Source organism: Acomys russatus, unplaced genomic scaffold (assembly GCF_903995435.1).
Source record: "Acomys russatus unplaced genomic scaffold, mAcoRus1.1, whole genome shotgun sequence".
Classification (NCBI taxonomy): domain Eukaryota; kingdom Metazoa; phylum Chordata; class Mammalia; order Rodentia; family Muridae; genus Acomys; species Acomys russatus.
Window position 1 is genome coordinate 37,533 of NW_026131619.1, and position 16,063 is coordinate 53,595.

The 16,063-nt window shown below is 42.1% G+C and overlaps 1 non-coding gene across 1 annotated transcript; it reads left to right on the forward strand.

The window, feature by feature from the left end:
• Nucleotides 1–3,174: 3,174 nt before the first annotated feature.
• On the forward strand, nt 3,175–3,246 carry Trnaa-ugc (transfer RNA alanine (anticodon UGC)). The gene has a single exon. It is a non-coding gene; the product is annotated as a tRNA-Ala (tRNA).
• The last annotated feature ends 12,817 nt before the right edge of the window (nt 3,247–16,063 follow it).

Sequence of the window (16,063 nt, forward strand, 5' to 3'; positions counted from 1 at the left end):
ACAGCATTGTGCACTACTGTAATAACTGTAATATATGTGTATGTAATAATATATATATGTGTGTGTGTGTGTGTGTGTGTGTGTGTGTGTGTGTGTGCTTTCGTATGTGTATGGAGGTCAGAAGACAGCAATGACAACATGTTGGAATCAGTTCTTTCCTTCCATCATGTGCGTTCCAAGGATTGAATTAGATTAGACTTGTCAGAAAATGCTTTACCCATTCACTGACCTGGGTCACATTTTAAAACAACCTTATGTTTCATTGAGTGGACATACACTGCAGCCAATTAAACTGGTTAAAAAATTTCCTGTACAATTTTGTTAAAATGTAAGTGTTTGGAGTCTACTCCAGACATACTAAATCTGTTCATTTAATGTTATTTTAGTATATATTATTTATACACTGATGATGCATTATATCCTGGGGAGTAGTTTTGTATTATATCTCAAGATGCTATCTTTAGAAGTATTAGATTATCGGGTTTTGTGAACCAGAGTAACATTCCTTGTTATAAATGAAGGCATAAAATTTACAATATACGTGTTTATTCTAAAACTTTAGAGGCTGACTTTGTTACATATGTTGTCATAAAAAACAGCAAATCTCATAGCTGCACTATTTTGATTACAGATGCCACTCTAATTTTACTTTAGAAAATTATCATTGTTAAACTAACCACAGTCATTTTAAACCTCTCTTCTACAAGCAGCTCTTGCTTTACTGTCATACTTGGCTGATGTTTTCACAATTGACCAAAGACCAGGATCTGTGTCTCCAAGGAAGGAAGACTGAGAATTCTGTGGAAATGGATGTCTGCAAAAGAGTGTGGAGGTAGACTATGTCAAGAAAGAATCAGAGCCTCACATGTAGACATTTTTAGATTTACAAAGGCATTACAGGCAAATGGAAGAATTTCCTTTGCTCTTCCACTTGGGAAAAAACAAGAGGTAAAATGGGTCATCATGGGTCAAGGCTGTCGTGCAGCAAAACAGTTTTCTAGCCCACAGCTGTGCCCCAAAGGAGTGAGGCAAAAGCACAAACATCATCAGGACCCAGGAAGCAGGACCAGGAAGTGGGTGTGGTCTGCTAACAGCTGCACAGAAGAAGCACTTTGGCCTCATGGTCTGGGAGAACCAAAAGGCGTTTTCCCAACATGTGGAGGAGCAGTAGTTCAGTGCTTGCCTGGAGGGCCTGTCTAGATGTGTATAAAGTTGTTTGTGTGTTGGGAAACAGCTGTCACCCAAATGACTTCATGTGCTGTATATTAGTTTTTAAAATATAAGCAAGTTCAAAGTAAATAATTCTAGATTTCCTCATTATATAAAGTGGTTCATTATGGTCTGCTAGCTGCAGTCTTTGTTGTAATAGTCAATACGCAATAAAAATATTGGCTATGGGTAATTCTTAAGAAGGGTCAGTCATTTTTAAAATGTGTTTGTCTTAGAGTTTTTGTCACTTTTGTGGGGCCAGGAAATCTGTGCGACTGGGAGATTGGCAACTGTGATAAAATACCACAACCCAGAACAAGTTGAAGGGGAACCAGTTTATTTCCTCTTAGTGTCCAGGTAACAGTCCACCATAGAGAGAAGTCAGGGCAAGAACTCAAACAGGGCAAGAACCTCCAGGCAGGAACTGAAGCAGAAGCCACGGAGGAGTGCTGCTTACTGGCTTGCTCCCCATGGCTTGCTCAACCTGCTTTCTTCTAGTACTCAGGACCACACCCCAGAGATGGCACTGCTCTCAGTAATCTACATCAGTTACTACTTAATGCCAATCAGGTGGGGCATCCTCTCAATTGAGGTTTGCTCTTACAAAATGACATAAAATTAGTCAGCAGGGGCTTACTGACTCTACCTCTATCTCATGTGTGTGTGTGTGTGTGTGTGTGTGTGTGTGTGTGTGTGTGTGTGTGTGTGTGTGTGTGTTCAATTGACTCTAAACCATTAATGTGGATTTCTCCAGGTCTTGTTTTTATTTTTTTGTGATGACATGTTGAAACCAAATGGTTTGGTTTTCCCAAAGCCTATGCAGTACCAGCCTCCAGGCCCCACTCCAAGCTTACTTACCAGAGCAGCCACACTATATCAATCGATACCAGTCATGTCTTAATTATAGTATCTCAAACCCGTAACAATTTAGAAGAGTTCTTGCTGTAAAATGGAAATTTGGGTAGGGAAGTGTATAGTGCATATGTGGTTCATGCATAACCCAGGTGTACGGAGGTAACACATGTCAGTGTGTGGAGGCAAACGAAGGACATTAGTTATCACCGTCCTCTGCATTATTCCTGTATGGCAAGGTCTAAATGCTGACCCCAAAGCTTGTCTCTTCAGCTCCAAGGATTCACGTGTTGCACATGCCCCATAATGGGATGATTGGCATGTGCATCCATGCATGATATTTTTATGTGGTTGCTAGGGATTCATAGTCAGGTTCCCATGCTTATACAGCAAGAACTATTAATCACTAAGCTATCTCCCTCATTCCTATAAAATGAAGATTTGAAAATAATATCTTTTCCCATTGCATTCCCACCCTCTGTCGAATTTACCATTTGAATTGAGTATTTCATTTTTCATGCATATATGAGAACCTGTAAATAGTCTGTTAGCAGCTTATACTTATTTGTATTAGTGTGTGATTAGCAAATTGTGTCAGCAGCACCTCTCCATGGCCTCTACATCAGCTCCCACCTGCAGGTTCCTGTCTTGTTTGAGTTTCTGCACCCACTTCCCTCAGTGATGGGCTGTGATGCCAAACGATAAGCTAAAATAAACCCCTTTCTCCCTGGCTTGTTTTTGATCATGGTAGAAACCCTAACTACTACAGCAACCATCATGTTAAGTAGATAAAAACCTCAAAATGTTCCCACTAAGATAAGATATAAGACAAGGGTGTCCACTTACACTACTCTTATTCAATATACTACTTGAAGTCCTAGCTAAAGCAGGAAGACAAGAGAAAGAAATAAAAGGGATACAAATAGGAAAGTCCCTTTTATTGAAAATTGATTCTATTCTCTTACAATAAATACCATAAAAATGACATAAAGCACTAATCTGGAAGGCATAAATTATAGAGGAGGGACCTGCTGCAGAGCTTGCAATCCCTGTGAATGCTGCTTCAGTCTGTGAACCTTCATATAAGCTTATATCAGGCAGCCTCTTAGTGGTGGGGATGTAGTTCAGTGGTAGAGCGCTTGCTTTGCATGTATGAGGTCCCGGGTTCGATCCCCGGCATCTCCAACCTATTTTTTTTTTAACATTTATGTTTGCCTTTGCAGACTCTGATTCTACACAAAGGAGGCCCATGCTATAACGTTCTCTTATGCTGTTCTTCACGAATAGGGAATTACTCGATGAAAGTGTTCATCTGTTACCATGACGACATTTTCATGGAGACAGCCACAGTCAGGTGAGCAAAGCTTGGCCGGATCCCTCAGAATATGTTTTGTTCACAGCTTCAGTGAAGTTCTGCTTTAGTGCTTATGCCAGTTTCCCTAATGCCTATGCTTTCTAGGGTGATAACAACTGTGAAAGAATTGTGCTTTCAGAGGAAAGAAGGGAGCTGGGAGGAGCCAATCCTAGTTACTAAGCAGTGGGAGCCTTGTGCTTGGTTGTCATAGGAACCTGGGGTCATTATAGAAACTGTTTTCATTGGAGACCCTGGCTATGCATTGAAAAGGGTGCATTCCTGGTATTTGCACTGAGAGGAGCTTATTTAAGGGTTCCTGAAGGTGAGCACTTGAGTCTCCCTGGGAGTGGGAGGTCAGACTCGGGGACCCCACACCCAAATAGGTTCACACCCACTTCGGGATTTGTGTCCAGTGTGTCCTCAGAAGAGAGAGACTTGGTACCTTTCAGCCTCCTCAGGGCATGCCTTTCTGGACCAAGGTGCACTGGAGGAGCCCTTGTCCAGAGTGTTCTCCACGGAGGAAGCTGGTGGAAGATATGACAGAATATATAATGTGCACTCTCTGATCCCGGCTTTTCCAAAAGTGAAATAGGATGAAAATGCTCGCCAATAAATAAATAAATAAATAAATAAATAAATAAATAAATAAATGCTCACCCACAGAATTAGGGGGTGGGGGATGACATTAAATGGTAAAGCCCAAACAGTGGTCAATAAATGCACTGTGCCTCAGATGGTTATTTAAATATGCTATTGGTAGGATCTCTGTCTGTCTGTATCTGCCTCTGTCTCTCTCCCTCATTCCCTCCCTCTACCACCACCTCCTCCTCCTTTGTCTTTTGTTGTTTGTTTGTTTGATTTGAGCTTTTCTAGCCTGGCATAAAACTCTAAATGATCACTCTGCCTCAGCTCCCTGGTGATAGGATTACAATTATGGGATACTAAGTGTCCTTGAGATCTGAGCGACATTTTAATATGCATTCTTCTGTGGTGCTCACTCTGCCACATGGCCCTGATCCCTCCCCCAGGATCCCTGTCATGCTGCAGTGGGTACCCTGTAAATGTCTCATATAAATGTCTTCTAAGAGGGACACTCCTATTCAGATTGTGTATGCCCTCTTGGAACCAGATCCACAGCATAGATGGTCTCCTTGTGGGGTCCTGAACCCTTTGGGTCCTTCTCCGCTCTTCCATAGCACTCTCAGCACACAGCTCAGAGTGTGCCTTTGAGTCCCAGCATCTTTCCTGATACACAGTTAGGTGCATCTCCTCAGAGGACATCTATGTTAGGCTAATATACGCTTATGAGTGAGTACATACCATGTGTGTCTTTCCTGGTCTGGGTTAACTCACCATGATAATCTTTTCTAGCTCCTTCCATTTGCCTGCAAATTTCATGGTTTCCTTGTTTGTGATAGCGGAATAGTATTCCCTTGTGTTTGCACTGCTCTCTTTATACTAGGGAGGATAAAGTGAGTTGTTGAGCAGTAGATCTGTGGTAATATTTAAATGGAAGTGCTTAAGAAGGCCCGTGAAGCTTCTAAACAAAGAATTAAACTGGCTTTATTTGCTTCTAGGTAAAAACATCAATCAGCCCTTTAACTTGGAACTTATGTAAGAATACAGTTTAGCTGCCACCTGGTGGCTATAATGAAAACTGCAACTGAGAGAGCCTAAGGTAAGATGGACTCTATGATGTCTTGTCAGTGCAAACACCAGGAATGCCCCCTTCACTGCCTCTCATGGGTCGCCCTTGAAAACAGTCTGCATAAGGACCCCGCGTTCCTATGACAACTACAATGCTCCCTCTGCTCAGTAACTAGGGATGACTCCTCCAAGTTCTCCCTTCTTTTCTCTGAATGCAGGATTTCTTCACCCTTGGAATCAGCTGAGAAAGCACACTCATTATGGAAGCTGCCACCACCAGGAAAGCAGAGCTTCTCTCCAGCTGGGAACAAAACCTATTCTGGTAGACATGACCATGCTCTACACATCAGATTCTGCTGGTCTCCACGGAAATGTCATCACTGTTACAGATGAATGTTGTCATCATGATCATAGATAAGCACTTCCATCCAATAATTTCCTAAGCATGAATCACTGCATAAGAGAAAATGTCTGCCATTATATGTTACTTGGCCCTTTTCCCTTGCCACTTTTAATAATTTTTCTTTGTTCTGTATATTTTGTGTTTTGATTATTAAGTGGTGGCAAGTTTTTCTTTTCTTGTCTATGCTATTTGGGGTTCTGCTGGCCCCTTGTATGTTTATAAACATCTCCTTCTTTATTTGGGGAAATTTTCTTCTATGATTTTATTGAAAATATTTTCTGGGCCTTGGAGTTGGGCATCTCTTTCCTCAAAGCCTATATCCTTAGGTTTTGTCTTTTCATGGTGTCCTTGATTTCTTGGATGTTTTATGTTAGGAAGTTTTCAGAGGTAGCCTTTTCTTTCATGGTTGTTTCAAGATCTACAATAGTATCTTCTAGTCCCAAGATTTGTTCCTCCATCTCTTGGATTTTGTTAGAGAAGCTCGCCTCTGTGTTGCTTGGTTTCTTCTCTAAGCTCTCTCGTTCCCTTTATTCTTCTTTTTGGTCTGTTGTGACCAATTGTGCCAGGACAGTCCTCTGTGGCTGGCAGTTAGGCTCCTGCCTGGCCCCGCTCAGACAGTGCCGCTGTGGCTGGACAATGTGTCCACAGCTGTCTGGGCCCCATGTGGCATCTGGGCTGTCTGTGGACTGGCGAGGTGTGGGCAGGGGGTTCTGAGGACAGGTCCACCCGTTTCCCTGAGATTACCCTAGGCCAGGAGCTATGTTGCTTCACTTCCAGGAGTTCAGTCCCATATACCAAGTTCATGCTGCAGAACAAGGCCACAGCTGGCAGCTCGTAGGCAGGGTCCTATCCAGGTTCTGGGGACTGGGCTGCAGTGCCCCATGGGTGGCTGGATGGCCGGTGGTCAGACCTACCCACGGTTCTCACTGTACGGATCTCTCTCATCTAATGATCCCCAGCTCCTGTGATCCATGGCTCCAGGTAGCATCTGCAGTCTCCTCCCTGCAGATTGGACACCATGTGTCTTTGTTGCTGCCATCTTGGAATCCCTCGATTTTTCTTTTCTTTCTTTCTTTCTTTCTTTCTTTCTTTTTTTTTTTTTTTTTTTGTACTCATTGTTTTAAATGGAACTTCTATTAACCTGGTTCACTTATTGTCTGGGAGGCTTACTGCTTCTGTCTCCTTACCTAGGCCTAGTCCTGGAAACTGCTTGCATCCATACAGTCTAACCTAGGCCTACAATGTTTCAGGCTCTGAGAATTACTGCTTAATGAACTCATTGTTTCTTCTTTCTGACCCCTGGGCTGCCTGGTTCAACCCAGCTGTTCTGGCTCTAACTCCTCTCCCATCTGATTTAATCTGGCTTCTTACTGGGACCCAGAATTGCTCTGCTTGGCCTCAAACTAACTCCAGAAATGTGCCCTAACCTTCTGGCTCCTTCTTATCCTATGGCTCATTCAGGCTTCAGCTGAGTTATCTCTCTGCAACCTGTCTCTCTATTATTGTCCTGCTCAAACTGCCTCCTCTCTCTCTCTGCATTTCCCATTAAGTAGCTTTCCTTTCCTCTCTCTTCTCCTGAGAGTTGAGTGTATCCTATTCTGTCTAATCTTCTCTGTTTCATCACTTTCTTTATTCTGCCACCCAGTTAGATATCACTTTCAAACATAGGTGCTTCCTCCTACAAACTAACTTTACTTTCTTGGTTTGAGATTACCATCACATGGTCCTAAGCTGAACCGAAGCTTTTCTTTGCCTAAAATTTGCTCTACAACAGGCTGGATTGAACTCAGCTCTGCTTGCTTCTGTCTCCTGGATTAAAGGCCTGCTTGTATTCCAGATGGATCATACAGACCTAGAAGGTCTTTAGATGTCATCTCTTGCCAGAGAAGCCAAGTTCTGAATTCAAATTCCTCTACAGATTGTTAGTATCTTTGGCAATTTAGAAACTCATATTTAGGCACTGGAATGCTTGTGATAGACCACAGGTTGGCAACAAACCTATTTCAGAATTATATTGCCTTCAAGGAGGGTAGAAACATTCTGGAAAATGTAAAATGAATTTATGATAATTAGGGAGGGAAGATATATTCTTCTAAACCCCCCTACAGACAATGCTCACTGCTTGTGGCCAGGACTAGAGGCAGACCATCTCCTCCAGATCATGTTCCACTTCAACTATTTTACTGAACTGGAGTAAACAGTGTTATGGTTGTGAGTTCAAATCACCAATGCTGTCCCTGGAGTGGTACTGGCATCTTTTAATAGACTAATATCTTGGGCACTCCTGAGGCCTTTAAGTGGATTATGTCACAAAGCGGGATACAACAAACACTGGGAGAAGGTAGGGGCCCAGTATGTCCAATGCTGGGCCGGGTACTTCAGTCTGCCCACTGCACAACATGTAGGTTCTCTTACCCACACCCTGAAACCATTCCCCCATCCCGTGGCAAATACCCATAGAACTACCAACCCTTTCTACCCTCATAGCCTAGCCCATAAAATAAAGCATGAGGAACAAGTCCATCTTCAGAGTTGGCGCCAACAGTGCAGATCCTTCAGCATCAGCCCTATTGTCAGGCTATTGTCAGACCTATTGTCAGGCTCCCAAGCCTGGAGAACCGAATGTTCCCTTCTCTTACCATCTAGCCACCCTACCTCCCAAAAGCACACCACAGATCCACAGGGAAGCACAACTTTCACATGGTTACTTTTATTGTCTATACCACAGGAGGGGTCTGTGGTAAATAACCGTCAATGTCCATGACTGGCTTAAGTCAGCAGCAAGACCTCTGAGGAATCATTGGTCTTGAATATGCGGAGTCTCTGAGCTGCCCGGGTCACTGACAGTTACCCTGGTGCTCACTAAGATCTCCTCTTCTTCATCAGGATCACCATTACCCGTCTCCAGAATGAGCAGACCACAGTCACTGGCAGTTGCCCGGGTGCTCATTAAGATTTCCTCTTCTTCATCAGGATCATCATTACCCATCTCCAGAACGAGCAGACCGCAGTACTCAAGCGAAGGCAGCCCCTCATCTCGCACAAAGGTCTTCAGTGTCTTCCTTGTGGCCTTTCTGCCTGACCTTCTGCTCCTCCGCTGGGATCGTCTCCGCTTCTTGAGAGTCTTTTGCACCTACAAGCACAGCAGTGAGGGCAGAGATTCACTGGTATGAAAGAGGATTAGCATTTGAAGGGGAGGTTATAAGGAAAAGATGTGGGTTGAGGAGGGGATTCATACCAGGCCAGGAAAAGTCAAGAGTCCCAGGGAAACAGAAATTGCTCAAGGAAGAAGAGAAAGTACTTAGCTGTAGTCCTCTTACCTTTCTTGAACGTGGCTGACCTGTGGCCTTGTCACTTTCACAGGGACTGGCTTGACTGGAAGACCCCTCACTTGCTTGCTGATCCTCTGATGTTGATGGATCTAAGTCTACACTAGGCTGCATTGGCTCCTCCCTCACCTCCATAATGAAGCCTACCAGAGGTCTGAGCAAGAACTCTGAGCACCAAACTGATCTAGCCCCCAGAACAATGTAGGGCCACACCCTTCAACCCTGATTGGTCAGCACAGGCCTGCCAACCACTATGAGCCTGTCTGACTTCACAAAACAGTGCTGCTGACCCCTCTGGATGGAGGGGTTAAGGGGCGGCTTCCTAGAGAAACCAGGATGTACCTGAGAAATCAGAAAGTACCACCTTGGTACTGGGGGTGGGGGGGGGGGGGGGGGGCTGGGCAGGAGAGGCAAGGTGGTTGTAAAGGAACAGAGGCTGTCTGGAGATTGGAGGGTTTTGTGAGCCTTTCCAACAGATCTTTTCCCATACCCTCTTTCTTTCATATAGTCGATTCTAATTATAGTAGAAGATGTGGCAGAAAGTTTGCTTCGCAAAACACTTCCCCAAGCCACCCCCTACATGGTGGATCATTCTGGTTTGTCTTTCCCTTATCCATTTGCTACTATTTGGATGGTAGTCTGAAAGTATTTCAAAAAAAAAAAAAGAAAAGGAAAAAAGAAAAAAGGTTATTTTATCATATTTAAGACTCAGTAGGTAGGTGAATCCCAGACAAAACAAACAAAATCTAGCCTGTATGAATAAGCACTCCCTTATCTGTTCAATTTCTCTTAGAGAAGACTGAATTTTCATTAGAACATATTTTCATGTATTGGTTCAGAACTTCTTATAAGGGTATGATATATTTTGATTAAATCTCTCCCCTCAAGTGTCTTCTTTTACTGGCAGCACTTTGACTTATCAAAAGATATTAAGGTCAACTGGAATCTCTTATAGATTACTATACTTTTACTTTTATTCAGAAGTTGGACAATGACTTCACTGATTTATTTCTACTTTTTTCTTGTGTGTGTGGGAGGAGTGTGAATAAGGGAGAGTGGGGGAGTGGGGAGAGAGAGGGAAGGAGGGAGGGAAGGAGAAAGGGAGAAAGGGAGAGAAAGTTAAGGAGTTTGGGGAAATTTTTTCTAGGTGTATACTTAAAACATTTAGGCCCGTGGTCTTGTTCCTTGGGAGCTCCCAGGACCAGGGAAAGGGGCATGGATTTCACCCTCAGGAATAGGCAGGTAGGGAAAGAATTAGGCTCTTAATTGACACTACTTATCTGCAGTCTCTTTGACCTATGAGAGGTGGATTCCAGTGGACTCCCTGAAGCTTATGGGAATATTTTTAGGTTTACAAGGGTATAAATTTTAGGTAGGTTGTAGATAGAGCAGTAGACTCACACCTTTGTGTCATAGTAAGAAGCTTGAGAATCAATTTAAAATCTTTAGCTTGTGACTATTATAGTGGACCTACAAGTGGAAAGTTTTATCAGAGTTAGACTAATAATTTATCAGAACTTCTTTGATTAAAGTAAAGACTCTAAAGTTTGAAGTCTTGTTACAATAGTAGCATAGTGAGGGAAAGGGATCTGAAGAACATTTTATTCCTCTTAAATACCTTAAACCACTTTCTTTTATGTCCTCCAACCTCTATACCTTGCATTTACCAACCTTAAAACACCTTCTTTGAATCTCAAACACTTTTTTAGATCCTCATAACTTAGGTTTTCACATCCTCAGACCTTACATAAGCTTTACATTTTTCCTATTCAGTTATTCACCATGAGACATGAGGTGGTTGATTATTGGGAACAGTCACTGTAAAGTGAGTTCCTTTAGATCAAGGAAGTAGTAAAAAGTTACCTCCTTTATTAGTCTGGGCTTCAAAATGATTAGAGACCTGAGAAGGATAAGTTCTAGCAGGAGTTGTAATCCAAATGTCCTATGTATCATTTAAAATGGCAGAGACTTACCTATTACCCAGATGGTCACACAGCACTAGACTCCTGAGGTGTTGATGGTTTCGTTGGAGGCATAGGTCCCAGGGCAGCATCAGTCTTCAGCTGTTAGTCCTGGCAAATCTGAGAGGCCTTCTATGGAGAAGGTGCTTAGGAGAGCGACTTTACTTTGTCTTAAGCAGTGTGAGGCATCTCTGGTACCCTGTTTGTCCACAGTTTGGGCAGGGTCCTGGCAGTGGTTGAGGCATTGGAGAAGTCTTGCCCAGAGGCCAGCATTATCACAATACGTGGGATTCATTGTCATTCTCTGATCTCTGTTCTTTGAAGATTTTGGGGTCACTGCTAGTAGCTGGGGTTTCTGTCATAGGAAACTTTTTTCATTAAACATTTCAATGCCATACTCAGCAGATCTCTGAAGTACCTGAGGACCATATACCTCTCTAAAGTGTATTTGAACAGACAAACTTTTCTTGTTTTCTAGTTATCAGGTCTTGGCCTAACCTTGAAAATATATATAGGAGCAGGCTTGTTCCTGTTAGGTTTAAGCCTTAAAAGTCACAATTTAGAATTGAAGTGCTTTTAGTATCAAAATAAAACTTATAATCATAGATACAGTCCTTAGAGACTGGCAACTTTATTTTACCATTATAAGGTATTGTAGTTTTCTGAATGGCTTAGTTTGTCCAGACACCTCAAGCTTAAAAGAAAGAGAAGTTGATAAACATTAATGTGAACCTTATTAGACCTTAGGAGTTTATAGATCTTGATTGTCAAATATTCCTTATTTATTTTTAGTTTTTAGCACGAACACGTGGAGATGCAGTTTTGATAACTTATTAAATAAAACCAGTGGCCAGGAAGCCTAAAGGTAAATTCTGAGCCTAGACAGGTGGTGGCAGGAGAAAGAAGCAATATTTTTCTCACAAGACCAGTCAGAAAGATACATGCAAAAAATAAAATGAAATGAAATAAAACAAAGAAGCATGCAGTGGGCACTTACATTCATACATTTGAAATAGACAAAACTTTTTTCATTTTCTCCAGCTGTAATTTTAAGGAAGAATGACCTTGTTGATATTGAATCTGATTTTTGTGAGTACAGCCATTTTGTAGTGGGAGTCACTACCAGCTTCCTTAGCTGAGAAGGTGCTGCTAGCCCTTACTTAAGATGGTAGTAAAGCTATGATTTTCCCATAACGAAGGTGGCTGCCAGCCATGTGCCTATCCTTCAAGACGGCAGTGAAACCATGACTCCACCTTCCTTATCCCAAAATCAAGATGGCTACCATCCACATGTTGTTTATATCCCAGAACAGATTACCTAAGCAGAGACTTTTAATTAGTAACCCCATTATGAATTTTAAGCTAATATATATAGAGAGAGAGGGGGGGAAGAAAGCAGAGTACAAGGAAGTCAGAGATAAAAGATTAAGAGTTGGTAAGTAGAACTTTAAATGTAGAGTAGAGCAAGTTTAGATAAGATATTTAGGAATCATTTGTTCATGGCACTGAGAATTTGAAAATCAGGTGTATTAATTTGTAATAAAACATGAGTCCATGAAGGAACAGAGAGTGTGTGCTTTGGTTAGTGCAGGCTAGCTGCAGGTAGCTAGGAGGAGGTGGGGCCTGTGGTGCACATGGGCAGGCTGTAGAGCCAGAGCCATGTAGAAGACAGAACTGGCTAAAGAATTAGACTCTACAATTTGTAATTAAATTCACAGACAAATGACCCATAAAAATCTTAGAAGGGTCAGATAAGCAGTTTGGTTTGAGCAGACATTGAGGTGAGAGCAGATGTTTTTGTGGCAAAGTGGGGAAGGAGGTGAAAGAGCATGCTTCCCCGAAAAACCTGTGCTCAAAACTTCAGATTAAAGTTGTCCTTGGCAGGTCTGAGACAAACCCAATTTGAATAAATTTCACAGAAGGCACCCAGTAGTGTCTGGCAATTGAGATTTATACCCTGTAATGGCTGTTTTCCCAGCCTTTGCCAGTAACCCAGAAGACTCAGTAGGCAGCATCCTACCCATAAGCCTGGGAGTCCTACAGTCAAGGAGGGGGTACCCAGAGACAGACATCTCTGAATCCTAAGGCTCCCCAGGAACAAAGACCAGAGGGGCTTGTCCTGGACAGCCATCTAGGCAGGAGATAGGGTGGATGGCTGTCTTGAGGCCTGAAAGAAGCAACTGATGCTTCAAGGCTGAAGGGAGTAAACTCACTGAGTCCAAAATCAATTGTGTCAATTGGAGAGAAAAATAGGAGGAAAGGAGCAGTGCCATGTGGCTGGAGACTCAACTTCTCTGAGTCATGGCACCAGATGACAGGTTATCCCTGTAGATGAAAGGAGCCAATTCAAACCAAATTAAAGTATAAAGGCAGGCTTATTGGGGGCAGCTCTTGGGCGGGCTCACCAACCTCACAGAAGGGTGTCAGTGAAGTTGCCATGCAGAAAAAGACAGAAATATGGGAAGGGGTGTCAGAGAGAGAAAATGCATAGAGAGAGGCGGGGAGAGAGAGAGACAGAGACAGAGACAGAGACAGAGAGACAGGCAGAGAGAGACAGAGACAGAGAGAGACAAAAACAAAGAGAGGAGAGACAGAGAGACAGAGAGAGAGAGGAGAGAAATGAAACAAAATGTCTGTGTTATATAGTGAAGAGCCTCTGATAGGATGGAAGCCCTGCCCCTGGCATGGGAAATTCATGTGGGCACTGAGGGACACCGGGAGAACCTGGAGGCCAGGCCTGTTTGGTTAAATAGGCACCTCAGCCACTTGTCCCAGGTCTGAATCCCAACACATATTCTTGTTGCTTGTGTCTTAACATGGTTTTCTTCCTTAGAATATTCAAAAATGTTAAGAGGATTTTTTTCAATTTATTAAAAATTATGCGGTATATTTGGATCATATTCTTTTTTTTTTTTTTTTAATTTGTTTAATTTACATCCTGGCTGTAGCCTTCCTCCTTCATTGCCTTCTGGCCCCACCTTCCCTGCCTCATACCCCATTCCTCCCTCCCCTATCCACAGAAAGGGGGAGCCCTCACCCCCTAACAGCTGACCTCAGCCTATTAAGTCTCATCTGGACTGCCTGTATCCTCTTCCTCTGTGGCCTGGCAGGGCCTCCCCACCCTGAGGAAGTTTGATCATATTCTTTCCCCTTCCCTAGTTCCTCTCAGATTGTCCCCTAGCTCCCTGTCCATCCAACTTCACATTCTTGATCTAGAGATATTTTAGGTGAAATGAAGTACAGTACTATATCCATCTGCTGTCAAGGATGCAGGGTGTGTTAGAAGACAGACTAACTGGTACTCCATTTTATTCCTTCCTTTTTCTTAATTTCAGCTAATCCCAGGTGGAAAACTCGGCAGTTAAAGACTTGCCACCAAACCAGAAGACCTGCAGTCTATCCCTAGGTCACAATGGTGGAAAGAAAGAACAGATTACCAATAGTTGTCCTCTGATCTCCATACATGTGCCATGACATGCATACACACACATACATAAAGACACAATGAAATATGTGAAATATGTTTTTAAAACAACAAAATCATTGTTATTAATAGTAGAAAGTATAAAACTGAACTTTTAAAGAAAAACTTGCTAACTGTGCTTATAAAAAGTGAAGATTATAAAAAAAAAAACAAACAGGAAATGTGAAGACAGATGAATACCATTTACTCAAAGTAGACAGAGAGAAGATGAACCAAAAAGACAATTGCTAGGATAAAAGGAAAGAACTAACACTCATATCAGCAGGGTCTCAGAAGGAGGTAAGAGACAGTGAAGACAATATTCAATGAAATAACAGTTAAATTACAAGTGTACAGAAAAACTGCCCCCTAAGATGTAGATTCCTGAAAGTAAACTTAGAGGAATAACAGAGACATGCACGATAATCTATCATAACTCATTTTGCAAATAGAGAAACCATGTTTAAAAAGATATAAACAAGATGCATGCCTGTAATTCTAGCATTTGGGAGGCAGAGGCAGGTGGCTTTCTGTGAGTTCAAGGCCAGCCTACAAAGTGAGTACAGGACAGCCATGGATATACAGAGAACCCCTGTCTCCAAAAAAAAAACAAAACAAAAAAAACCAGAATCAATGGAGTTAATATTTTTCAGAGACCATTCTGTCTGCTCAAGTAGCAGAACCTGGGTGGTCAGAGAAGGCAAGCATATTTTGGTGGTTGTGTTAGATTTCCTGAATGACCAGAGATTTCTTCATCACATATTCTTTAAGAAGTTCTAGAAATCCTGATGATCAATATTTTGAAAAGAGATCCTGTTAAGAAAACTCTGTCAATCATTGACTCCAAGATGGCGCAAGCAGCATGGACCGTGTTTAGAAGCTCTAGTAAACAGTTCAGGGAATTGTACAGAATTCTTAACCAGCTCCATTCATTTACCTGTAAATTGATAATTCATTCTGACAGCCAAATAAAACTCTACTACGTGTGTATTTTCAGTATCTATTTATCAGTTGATGGGCATCTTAGGTTGTTTCCATGCCCTAGCTATTGTGACTAGAGCAGCTACCAACAGGGATGATCATACTTTTCTGTAGTAGCAAAGAGTATCCTTTGGGTATATGCACAGAAGTGATATAATTCGGTCATACATTGGGTATATCTCTAGTTTTCTGATTTTCATAGTAGCTGTGCCAATTTGCAGTTCCACCAATAGTACATAAGGGTTCACCATTTCATACATTTTCAGCAACATTTGTTGTCTTTTATTATCTTAAATCTCAGCAATTCTAACTGGAGTAAGATGAAATCTCAAAGTAGTTTTAATTTGTATTTCCCTGATGGCTAATGATTATGAGCACTTTAAAAGTTTTCTTAGCCATTTGTACTTGTTCTTCAGAGAACTCTCTGTTTCATTTGTATAACCTCTTTTTTTTTATTTTACATGTATGGGTGTCTTCCCTGTATGTGTGTCTTTTTACCACGTGCATAACATCTTACAAAGCCCAGAAGAAGGTTTCCAAACCCTTGAGATTGGGGTTATTGATACTTTTAAGCCTCCCTGTGGGTGCTGGAAATCCAATGGAGGAACAGCCAGAGCTATTGACTTTGGTCACCTGTCATTTTGCTAAAGAGAGTTTTTTTTTATTGCCTCTGAGATTTTCCTGGTAGATTCTACAGGATCTGTCATCTACAGAAGGCAGAGGCAGGTGGATCACTATGAGTTCAAGGCCAGCCTGGTCTACAAAGCGAGTCCAGGACAACAAAGGCTGCACAGAGAAACCCTGTCTCAAAAAACAAACAAAAAATTGTCATTTGTAAATAGGGATACTAGATTTTCTTTCTAG